The sequence below is a fragment of the Gossypium hirsutum genome, chromosome A01 (assembly GCF_007990345.1).
Source record: "Gossypium hirsutum isolate 1008001.06 chromosome A01, Gossypium_hirsutum_v2.1, whole genome shotgun sequence".
NCBI classification, from domain to species: domain Eukaryota; kingdom Viridiplantae; phylum Streptophyta; class Magnoliopsida; order Malvales; family Malvaceae; genus Gossypium; species Gossypium hirsutum.
The window spans coordinates 101,497,508-101,510,612 of record NC_053424.1 but is presented as its reverse complement, the minus strand read 5'-3'; positions in this window follow the sequence as shown (position 1 = coordinate 101,510,612).

Genomic DNA, 13,105 nt, shown 5'->3' with positions numbered 1-13,105 from the left:
TAACATAAGGGCACATCACATAGCCAAAATAACCACAATGGACAACATTTCATTTATGCAATTTACTCATCCATGAAAATATCATCTTCTATTTGTAAATCAAAATGAGTATCATATTCATCATATGAGCCAACACATTATGGCTAACTAAAAAAACACTAAACAAAGACTCAAGTCCCTATACATGCCAGAAAACAAAATAATAAAACTAGTTATACCAAGGTCTTGAGTGATAGTGTGATCGAAGCTTTTGATATCACTGGATCCCCAATGCTAGCTTGGTAGCACTATAAGGAAAGAAAAGAAAGGAGGGTAAGCGTGGGAGCTTAGTAAGTACATATATGCAAATAAAGTGTAATTATAAGAAAATCATATTCATCCAACGGTAGCTTGTCATGCTTAAAAGATATAAATCACTTAACGTCTCTATCATACTCTTCTTTTCATTCATGTATTCTTAATACACCTAGTTCTTTACTCAGGTCCTAACCATGAGTTCAGTATACATACCTCATCAAAGTATTCACCAACTAAATCTTCGGGTTACCCGTTGAACTCTCGAAATACATATGGATACGCAAGAAATTTGCGTCTAAATGTCATATAAGAAATCAGGGCTACCTCGTGCTATGAAACACTCACATTTGAGCTACTCACGTGCCTTTTATCAAGTCAGGACCCGGACCCCATAGCTATCATGTAACGTATGCTCATTGAGCCACTCACGGGTTTGTACACAAAGTCAGTACCTGGACCCACGCTACCTATAACATTTATCTCATGAACTCAGACTCTATTTATGAGTTCAGACCACATAATTTTCATAACATGCCCCTTTGTATCCTATGCTATGTCTAAGGTTCAATAGGGCTTCATATCTAATCTAATAGCATCGCATTTGCTCACATTGTAATTTAGTTGCATAACATGTCATTTAAACATTCATGGCGACAATTAGAATTTAGATACATAACAACAATAAAGCTAATTACATATGTATATTATTAAAATATACCAAAGTAAGCTTCAATAACACATTATTTACATATGTACTTACCTCGATACAGAATGATGAAGAAGAGCTTAATCCTTGTAAACTTTGTTCTTACCCCGACCAAGACCCGAATCACGTTTCTCTTGATCTAAATTAATAAAATTCATTTATTTCATCAGCATATCAATTTTAGATGGCCAAAAGTTCATAATTGGGCAAAATGACTATTTTTCCCCTAGACTTTCACAAAATGACCATTTTACCCCTATGCTCGAAAATCAATTTTTATCAAATTTCTTCATATTATAAGCCTAGCTGATTACTTTTTATACTAGAAGGAACCCAAAATTTCCATTATTTCTCACATTTATCAACAAATTTCCAACTTATGCAAAATAGTATTGATAAACCGTAACTTATACATATTTTTACCCCATGTTTAATGCATTTTATGGATGATTTCCCATTAGAATTGGTGAATTTGATGCTCTTAATGCTTTAATTTCATGTTTTATACTTAGGAGAGCATAGGAGAGCGAAAGGAATGGGAAATGGGCCAAAAACGGAGAAAATGGGCCAAAGTATGAAATCAACACGGCCTGGACCTCCTCACACGGGCAGATCACATGGTCGTGTCAATTTGGTAGGCTCGAGCACGGCCTAAAGTAATCGCACACGGGCGTGTCACACGGGCGTGTCCCTGTCGAGCCCAAGTTGAGTCCAATTCGGAAAAGGCTAATTTTGAGGGCTCTTAGGCATTCTAAAGCCTATAAATAGACCCTAGAGGAGGAAGAAAAGGGAGACACAGAAGAGGGAGTAAGAAATTACTCTAAGGAAGCCTATTGATCCATCTCAGAAGCCGAATTCACCATCAAGATTGAAGATCTCTCCTCAATTTCCCCTTCAGGAGTTTTGGGTTTCTTTATGTTTTGTATTCTTTATTATTCTGAGATGTTTTCTTATTTAGTTAAGAACTAAAACCCCTAAATACCTAAGGGGAATGAAACCTAAGATGAATCTTGTTATTATTTTCTGAATTGTATGATAAATATTTAACTTATTCTTAATTATGTGTTCTTAATTCTTGTTTTGATATCCTAGGATACTGATTCAAGATAAGCTCTTATTCAGAGGAGGAATAGACCTGTCTAAGAGGACATTTGTCATAATTAAGCGGAGTTGTTTGCGCGCCTAGACATAGAGTGAGAAGATTTTGCCAGATTAGGGTGAAACCTAATAAGGGGATCCATAGATCGAGTTAATGCAACCCTAGGGTGTTAATTAGAGAAAGGTTTAAAATATTCAATTTAGAGATTATACGTTATTAGTCTTGAATAGGGATAATAACATAACTTCGGGATCTTTACGGAACAATTTAAATGAATAAATCATCCGATTCGGAGTTAGAATAACAAGTACAGTCTAGATGGATTTTTCCTTAGATATTGTCTTAATTCAATCGATTTTCTCAAAAGCAATTCCCAAATTCTATTCTCTGTGAATTCTTAGTTTAGATAATTAGTTAGTTAAAACAAAACCTCTTTATTCTTAGGCTAGATAATAAAAAGACAGTCATTACTAGTACTTTTAGTTCCTTTGGGTTCGACGATCCGGTCTTGCTAAAACTATACTACTGTTCGGTAGGTACACTTGCCTACATCGCGATAATAGTTAGTTTCAAGAACGATTAATTATAAATATTTAAAACCTATCATGAAATCACGCGATCAAGTTTTTGGCGCCATTGTCGGGGAACTAAGATATTAGGAACGCTCAATTTTTATTACTTTAGCCATTTATTTTTCTTGCATTTTAATTTAATCTAATTTATTATTATTTATTAATTTAGTTTTTTTCTTTCTCTTGGCAGGTTTTTATAGTTTATGACTAGAGGAAACCCGTCAAGACCACTACTTTTTGACGAAGAAATTGATCGCACAGTTCGTAGACATCAAAGAGAAATAAGGCGAAGCTTAAGATACATAGAGAACGAGCAAGAGGACGATACTCAAACCCCAACCAAAGAGATGGCTGAAAATCGAGACAATTAGCTACCTCCTACAATTGCGGTTAATCAAAATCCTGCTCCACGCACTATATATGATTATGGTAAACCTTATTTAATAGGAACTGAATCGAGCATAGTTAGACCTGCTGTAGCTACAAATAATTTTGAACTAAAACCTAACACTATTCAAATGATATAGTAATTTGTTCAGTTTGATGGTTTGCAGGATGAGGATCCCGACGCTCACTTAGCAAACTTCTTAGAACTATGCGATAAATTTAAAATTAATGGAGTTTCTGATGATGCCATTCGTCTTCAGTTATTTCCTTTTATATTGAGGAACAAAGCTAAACAGTGGTTGAACTCATTACGACGAGGGTCAATCACTACTTGGGAACGAATGACTGAAAAATTTCTATTAAAATATTTTTCGCCAGCTAAAACGACTAAATTACGTAATGATATCTCTTTGTTTGTGCAGATGGACCTAGAAACGCTTTACGATGCATGTGAGAGATACAAATACTTACTGAGAAGGTGTCCTCACCCTGGGTTACCGCTTTGGCTACAGGTTCAAACATTCCATAATGGCCTGAATCCTTTGACTTGACAAATGGTTGACGCAGCTGCTGGCGGAACCATCAATAATAAAACACCTGAAGATGCCTATGAGTTTATAGAGGAGATGTCACTGAATAACTATCAGTGGCAAGTCATAAGGACTAAGCCAACTAAAACAGCAGGCGTTTATAACATTGATTCCGTTACTATGCTGTCAAATTAGGTAGAACTTCTAAATAAAAAGATTGATGGTTGACTTGGTTCTACTCAGGTACATCCAGTAATGAGGTATGAGACGAATGGATGAGGAGCATGCACAGAGTATCAACCCTTCAACCCTAGCATCGAGGAGGAACAAGTCCAATATATGGGTAACAATAACTCTCGATCCCAAAATAACCCATATAGTAACACTTACAATCCAGTTTGGAGGAACCACCCAAATTTCTTGTGGGGCGGTCAAGGAAATCAAACACCACAACATCCTCCGGGTTTTCAACAGCCGCCCTATCAACAGGAAAAGAAGTCGAACCTTGAAGAGATGCTCTCAAAGTTTATATCGGTGTCAGAAACCCGTTTTCAAAACATCAAGTCAGCACTAAAAAATCAACAAGCGTCGATCTAAGGGCTCGAAACTCAGATAGGCCAGCTTTCCAAACTAATCTTCGAACAACCACAAGGTAGCTTGCCAAGTAATACTAAACCCAACCCAAGGGAACAGCTCAATGCAATTAATATTCAAGATGACGAAGGAGTCATTGAGCCTGAACCAGAACCGAGGCAAGAAACTGTGGTAAGCAAAGGTCAAGGTGAGGTAGGTCATAATAAAAACAAATCAGTGAATGTCGAATATAAACCTCGTGTGCCATACCCCAACGCGACAAAGAAAGACCGCTCAAATGAAAAATTTGGTAAATTCCTCAAACTCTTAAAAAAATTACACATTAACTTACCGTTTATTGAAGCTTTATCGCAGATGCCAAACGCAATGAAATTTTTAAAGGAGCTTTTAGCAAATAAGCGGAAGTTGGACGAGGCGTCGCATGTGGAGGTAAACGCAGTGTGCTCAGCTATTCTGCAAAATAAGCTACCGAACAAATTAAAAGATCTAGGGAGTTTTACGATTCCTTGCTTAATCGGTAGTTTAGATGTTAATAATGCATTAGCTGATTTAGGGGCTAGTATCAACGTCATGCCTTACAAAATGTTCAAACAGTTAGGTCTTAGGAAACCCAAACAGATTAGGATGAGTATTCAATTAGTAGATAAAACTATAAGATTTCCTAGGGGTATTTTTGAAGATGTGCTAGTTAAAATCGATAAATTTATATTTCCAGTTGACTTCATTGTTCTAGACATAGAGAAGGATAGCAACACGCCTTTAATTCTAGGGAGGCCCTTTTTAGCAACTGCTAAAACAATTATTGATGTTGGCACTGGTGAACTCACACTCCGTGTGGGAGACGAAACAATCACCCTTCAAGCTCGCAATTCGACAACACATTAGAAATTGAAGGTGATCGTCTAAACCATTCTACTAAAACTGACAATATGGTGCAACCTTCTTTGCAGGAAATGAGTTTGAAAGAAGTACATGAGTCATTCTCAAGCAATAGTAGAGGACCTATTCATGAAGAGCAAAGGCTACAAATCGAGGAGCTAGATGAATGGCGGACTAATAAACTGAGAACACCCGACAAACTGAATCTATGACAGAACGAGCTCCATACCTTTCCAAATCAACTTAAGGTTGGAGATAGAGTCTTATTAGAGGCCGCAAATCCCATATTGTTGCTACCACACCAAATGAAGAAATCCCTCTTATGGTACTCAGCATTTTCCCATTCGGTACGGTCGAGGTGAGTCATCCCAAGTTCGGCACTTTTAAGGTAAACAACACCCATTTAAAACCTTATTTTGATGAGATTGATAGTAGGAATGAGGAGTATAAACTCCTCAAACCACCATGATCATTCAACGGGGGTAAGTCGAGCTTAGACTATAAATAAGCACTTCTCGGGAGGCAACCTGAGCACTAACTGTATTAACTTCTTTAAAATTTAGTCTTCAACACCTAACTTACTAACGGAGCTCTTGAATATAGGTTTTCCACAGAGACACGGCCAAGCACACGGGCGTGCTTAGGGCCATGTGAAAATAGGACAAAGATTTCCCCAAACACGGGCTATGATAAAATGCCACGGCCGTGCGACATGACTTTGGTCGAGCCTGCCAAAACAACACGGGCGTGCGACACGCTTGTGTGGAACAACCGTGGGTGAGCCTATTAAAATAGCACGGGTGTTCGACATGCCCGTGTTTAGCACTCGTAGTCGAACTTGTTAGATTGACACGGGCGTGGGTCTTCATACACGGGCGTGGGAGAAGCGAACAACGCCAGACACAGCTGTGTGCACCCACATGCCCAAGGAACACGGGCGTGTTACCTGGCCGTGTGCCCCAAAATCTATAAATACCTTGCACTATTCATTGTCTTCCCCACTCAAAAACCCTAACCCTAGCCGCTGTAATTCCACACGGCCTCCCCTCCACGCCCGTGTGCCTCCTCCAAGTTCATTTTTGACGCTTAATCCTCCATTTCTAGTATTTGTTTACTTTTTTCTTGTCTATTTTAATGATTTCTAAGGCTTTTTTTATCATAATAATATGCAAGTTTTTATGTTATTTTCATACTTTTAAATGTCATAATCTAGAATAATTTTCATTTTCTTTCATGTTCAAGTTTTTTTTATTTCATTACAAGATTTCTTTACTCCATTTGATTAGTTAAAAGTAAAATATTCATGGTTAGGATAGGTGGAATACTCATGCTTTTTTCAAATATTCTAACTCAATCCTTATACTTTTCAAATGCTTCTAGTCAGGTTAGGTGGAATACTCATGCCTTCTTCAAATATTCTAACTCAATCCTCATACTTTTCAAATGCTTCTTATTATTTGCCAATTTTTTTATTATTATTCATGCTATTATCATGCAATGCCACAAAAAAGTATGCTATAAAATGGATTAGTTTTATTAGAATTGTTAAGTGATGATATTTGTGGTTGAAGTATTAGTCATAATCTATGACTTTTTGAATTTAGATACATTCTTCCTTGTCCACTCATCAAAACAAAGTAATGGTTTTGATTGCAGGTTCAAAATGTCGTCTTCACGTGGTAAAAAAACCATCGTACCTGCTTCGAAGAAGAGGAAGGGAGCGTCATCTTCTGCGGGTCCAACCACGAAAATTTGTCACCCTCTCCTACAGTTCCCTCGAGGGCCCCAAGAAGAACTTTTCCAAATACATTGGGCCTGACCTTTAATTGCAGGCCGCTGCATCGACTGGGCTGCCATAGAACAAGTTCAGTTGGTTGATGCGATTCGGGCCCTCCTAACCATCGACCCTTGGGAGCTGTTCTTTGGGATTATCGAGCCAACATACCTGGAGCTCACTATGGAACTATGCTCAACGTTCCATCTTTAGACCGTAATGACGAAGTACGATGATTCCGGCACAATCCAATTTCGCCTAGGTGGATTAATCTACCAGCTAAGCGTCCTAGAGTTTAGTGCAGCACTGGGATTATATACGGAGGAGTTCAAGGAGGAGAATGAACTACATACTCTCACTCGCCACATACACTTCTCTCCCTCAAAGTGCTGGCACACTTTGGCCCCTGGCGCTGCCTCCTACAATCTTAGCCACTCCAAGGCATCAGTTCTCCAACCATCCCTGAGGTACTTACACACAATTTTGGCTCACACGATAACGGGGAGGCGAGAGAGCACTGGCATCGTCAATACCCACGACGCCTACTTTTTATGGTGTATGTCGCACGGGCACGTCATCGACCTTGCCTATTTCATTGCCCTCGTGATTCAGCACCAGACGGAGTGGCATAGGAAGGGGTTCATCTCTATTAGCCCCTATGTGACGCAATTGGCTTGACACTTCCGGCTCCTCAGCACTGCAGCCCAAGAATCATCCTTAACCCTCATTGGCCAGATGTCTCCACAAGGTATCTCGAGCATGCTTAGCATGAGGATGATCGAAAAGCACCGAGGAACCTACCCTCCTCGATATCGTCTCGCCCAATCTATCGAGAAGGAGGCTTACGAGGACATTCCTGATGATGTCCCTCCATAGCATGAGGATCCACCGACTCAGCAACCACCACCCTCTCGTCCAATTTATGCGGCAGCTTCATATGCTGACATCTCTGAGCGCCTCACTTGATTCGAGCAGCAGTGTTTTCAACGCTTTGACAACATTGATACTACACTACAGCAGATTTGTCAGCACTTCCACATCTCATCGCTAGTCCCACCTCGCGAACCATCCAGCAATGAAGATGTTTAAAAACATTTATTTATTATTTTATGTTTTTAATTTTTATTAAAACTACTTTTTATTTTTATTAGATTTTAGAATTTTATTTTTAATTATCAATTTCGGTTATTTCTTTATGAGTAATTATTATTCCTAATATCCCCTAAAAAGTTCCTGATTTTATCATAATTATATAGAGCTCTTAAGCTCATCATCGCATAGGAACTAAAAACTCCACCGGGAAAGGTTCTCCACGATTGCCATGTCCTGATCGACCACGACCATAGCTACCACTAGATATAATATTCTTTTGGCGCAGGACTTATGGACTAATGAACCTCTACCACCGCCAGAGTATCCTCCTCCACTCTCACACTAATTACTCTCCAAAACTCTAGTTCGAGGAATTCATCATACAGGAAGTTTCACTTCTCTCCCTATCTTATTTTTATATTCTAATATCTATCTTTGTACATTAAGGGCAATGTACATCTTAAGTGTGGGGGGGTTTTTATTTCATTATTAGAAAAATCCCTGAATGACTGCCTTGTTCTATTGGAAAGCTCTCATATCGTATTTAGGATAAATTTTGATTGATTTATGATGTTGATTGATATATCTTGAATTAAAACATAGGCATTTATGCATTGATTGTTTAAACCTCAAGACATTAGAGAATCAAGCATGATAAGTTGATTTTTAAGAATTTAAAATCTTAGGTTGTTTCCCCAAATTCACAAGTTTTAAACATCAAAAACCCATAATTTTTGTGAGATTTTTGAGCCTTTTGAGCATCTATTAATTCTTTCATGCTCACTTATATTATTGCTTTGAGTGCGTCAGTATTGAACTGTTATTCTAGAACTTGCTTGATTATGCATGTCGAGACCACACCATTTGATTTGATATGTCAAAATGATTAAGGCACTTAGGATTAACCCACCATTCCATGAAAAGCCTACCTCCATGATTAACCCTTAGTAAACCCCCTTGAGTCTAACAACCCATTTCTTGTATTACCCTTAATATTAACCCTTAACCCATTATTGTTGAAATACCCTAAATTAAATTGATCCCCATTTTTTGTCGAGATTTAAGTTGAATAAATTGCTTAGCTATGTCTTGTTCTTAATAGTTAGTCTATGTTATTTAACTTGTTCTAGAAAAAAAACATGTATACATATTAGTAGTGATCTTCTGTTTGTAAGCTTCAGTATTTAAATTCCATAGTCAGAGAAGGAGTTATGTTGTACGTAAGTGATGTTTAAATATTTTTCTAGTTAAGTAAATTTTCAACTCAATCTCGATTCTAACCCTTTCTTTCAGCTTGTGACCACACCCCCTAACCAAGCCTCATTACAACCCTCTAAAGACCTTTTGATTGATGTATCATCTTAAATTATAGTGATGGAGATTTGATTTTCATGCAAGCCTATGGTAATGACTTTTTATTATTGACTATTGAGTGCTTCATTTATTGTCCTTAAACAACTCGAGTGATTTGAGTGAATCTTTAGTGAGGATGTGAAACTCTGTGATATTTTGAATTAAAGGTAATTACTTAGATGAGGGGAGACACCTATGTTTGCATGATTAAATACTCAACTTGGAATGTTTGAAACTTTTATGTTCTTTTACTTGAATTCTCAATGTATGATTACCTATGGATTATTTTGAGATATTATCGATAGAAATTATAAGTTGAGAATTTTGCTTGAGAACAAGCAAATGCTTAAGTGTGGGGGTATTTAATAAACCGTAATTTATACATATTTTTACCCCATGTTTAACGCATTTTATGGATTATTTCCCATTAGAATTGGTGAATTCGATGCTCCTGATGCTTTAATTTCATGTTTTATACTTAGGAGAGCATAGGAGAGTTAATGGACTGAGAAATGGGCCAAAAATGAAGAAAATGGGCCAAAGTACGAAACCAACATGGCTTGGACCTCCTCACACGGGCAGATCACGCGGCCATGTCAATTTGCCAGGCTCGAGCACGGCCTGAAGTAATCGCACACGGGCATATCACACGGGCGTGTCCCTGTCGAGCCCAAGTTGAGTCCAATTTGGAAAAGACTAATTTTGAGGGCTCTTAGGCATTCCAAAGCCTATAAATAGACCATTGATCCATCTCAGAAGAGGGAGTAAGGAATTACCCTAAGGAAGCCGATTGATCCATCTCAGAAGCCGGATTCACCATCAAGACTGAAGATCTCTTCTCAATTTCCCCTTCAGGAGTTTTTAGTTTTCTTTATGTTTTGTATTCTTTATTATTCTGATATGTTTTCTTATTTAGTTATAAACTAAAACCCCTAAATACCTAAGGGGAACAAAACCTAAGACAAATCTTGTTATTATTTTCTGAATTGTATGATAAATATTTAACTTGTTCTTAATTATGTCTTCTTAATTCTTGTTTTGATATCCTAGGATATTTATTCAAGATAAGCTCTTATTCAGAGGAGGAATAGACCCTGTTTAAGAGTACATTTGTCATAATTAAGCGGATTTATTTGCGCGCCTAGACATAGGGTGAGAAGATTTTGCCGGATTATGGTGAAACATAATAAGGGGATCCATAGATCGAGTTAATGCAACCCTAGGGTGTTAATTAGAGAAAGTCTCAATTATTCAGTCTAGGGATTAGACGTTATTAGTCTTGAATAGGGATAATAACATAACTTAGGGATCTCTACGGAACAAGTTAAATGAATAAATCGTCCGATTCGGAGCCAGAATAACAAGTACAGTCTAGGTGAATTTTTCCTTAAGTATTGTCTTAATTCAATCAATTTTCCTAAAAGCAATTCCCAAATTCTATTCTCTATGAATTCTTAGTTTAGATAATTAGTTAGTTAAAACAAAACCTCTTTATTCTTAGGCTAGATAATAAAAAGACAGTCATTACTAGTACTTTTAGTTCCTTTGGGTTCGACAATCCGGTCTTGCTAAAACTATACTACTGTTCGGTAGGTACACTTGCCTACATCGCGATAATAGTTAGTTTCAAGAATGATTAATTATAAATATTTAAAACCTATCACGAAATCACGTGATCAAGTCCCTGTTAGGCTTTTCATGAAAAATCCTTTCATAAAAGTTATTTATTACACATCTAATACTCATATTTTTGCATAAAATTTTAGAAAACTACATATATGCTTTCATGGAAAAACCCTAATCTCTCAACCATTTTGCAAAATAATCCCTTTCATAGAAAGCTTATGTTACAAGGAGTCCAAAAATACAAAAATCATCAAGAATAACCTTATAAATGACTTACTTGTAAGATATGTTAATGGCTAATATTTTAAGCTCTCAAAACCCCTCTTTTGAAGATGAAAATCGGTTGAAGAAGAAGAAATAAAAAGATGAAGCCTTTTTTTGATTTATTTTATTTAAAACTAGTCAAAATTGGTGACCAAAACACCACCTAATTTTGACTTTCCCATCAATTTGTCCCTCCTATGGCCGGCCACCCTATTCTCTAAGGGTCTAATTGCTCTTTAAGGCCCCCAATTTAGGTTCTTTAGCTAATTGACACTCTTATCTAACAAAATAGGACTTTTGCACTTTATGCGATTTAGTCATTTTTCACAATTAGGCGATCAATCGCTAAAATTAATTCACCAAAATTTTCATGTACTCATATAGTCATGCTACAATACATAAAATGATATTTAAAATAATTTCCTCAACCTCGGTTTAGTGGTTTCAAAATCACTATTCTGACTAGCCCTAAAATCGGGCTGTTATATTCCAGGTAAGTTCGTGTAACTCAAATGTAGACTATTAGAGACATTAAAAATGTATATTCATGTATGAATTATAATATTAATATTTGTTGTGAAATAATCTATGAAAATATTGCGTTGATGAAAAGTTAATAAATTGTTTCGGTTGAATAAAAGGGATATCTGATGGATTTCTCGGAAATGAATTAACGGTAGAAAGGATCTAGCCCGAACGGCTGATCCTATAGTGTATCTAGCCTCTCGAAGAATTTGTGTGCTGAAATGAATTTAGCCCGGACTAGTAATCCGATTTGGGTCTGAATTTAGCCTGGACTGGTAATTCAGATCCGAGCTCATTAGAGTGTAACACCCCACACTCGAGTCCTACATCGGGAAGGGATACGAGGCATTACCTCACTTAAACACATGCATTCCAATGTTTCTAAATCATTAAGATTTGATCAAACTTAAAACATTTTCAAACCTTGTTTAAATTCCTTAACATGGGCCTACGAGGCCTCAAACGTCCATTCGAAACCATTTAGGACCAATTTGGGTCCTTAACCAACTTTAGAAAATTAACCCTTGAAAACAGGGCACATGCACGTGTGGAAGTGTAACATGCTTGTGTAGTCCTTATGACATGGCCGTGCTGATGGCCCATGTGACACACACGGCCTAAGCTTCTAGGGACACGCCCATGTCCCATACCAGTAAATTCGAACCTACAGGGGTTTTCACACGGCCTGACACATGCCTGTGTCTATGACCCGTGTCTCTCACACGGCCATGACACGCCCGTGTCTAAAAACCTTGACATTCTATTTCTAACGTCAGCATCAATAAGGGGCACACGGCCAAGGCACACGCCTGTGTCCATGCCCGTGTGTTTACTACCATGCATACTGAGTTGTAATTGTTACGTGCAGGCGACACATGTATAACATCCCAAAATAGGGCCTAGTCAGAATAGTGGTTTCGGGACCACAAATCTGACATCAAAATATTTATTTTATGATTATTATGAGGCTTAGAATATGAAAATATGCATGTGTTAAAGTTTCATGAAGGAATTCTTTGAGTAAGTGCCTAATTGGAAAATTTGGGACTAAATTGAATAAATTACAAAACTTGGATTCTAGAAGCAATTTGTATGAAATTGCTTTGGGTTATGAATTAGAAGGTCTTGGAGAGTAATTTGCCCAATTTCTAAATTTTTGGACAAAAATGGGCTTGCAAGGATGAAATTTTAAAGAAAGGGCCTAAGGGCATTTTGGTCATTTAGTATTTAAGTGAAATAAAATGGGAAAAATTAACCAAAAATCAGCCATTCTTCTTCTCCATGCTGCCAAAATTTCTAGGGTTTCCATAGCTAGGGTTTTCAAGCTTTCCAAGCTCATTAGTAAGTGCTCCCAAGCCCCATTTTTAATGTTCTTTGTAATTTTGAAGTCTCGGTAGCTTACTCTCT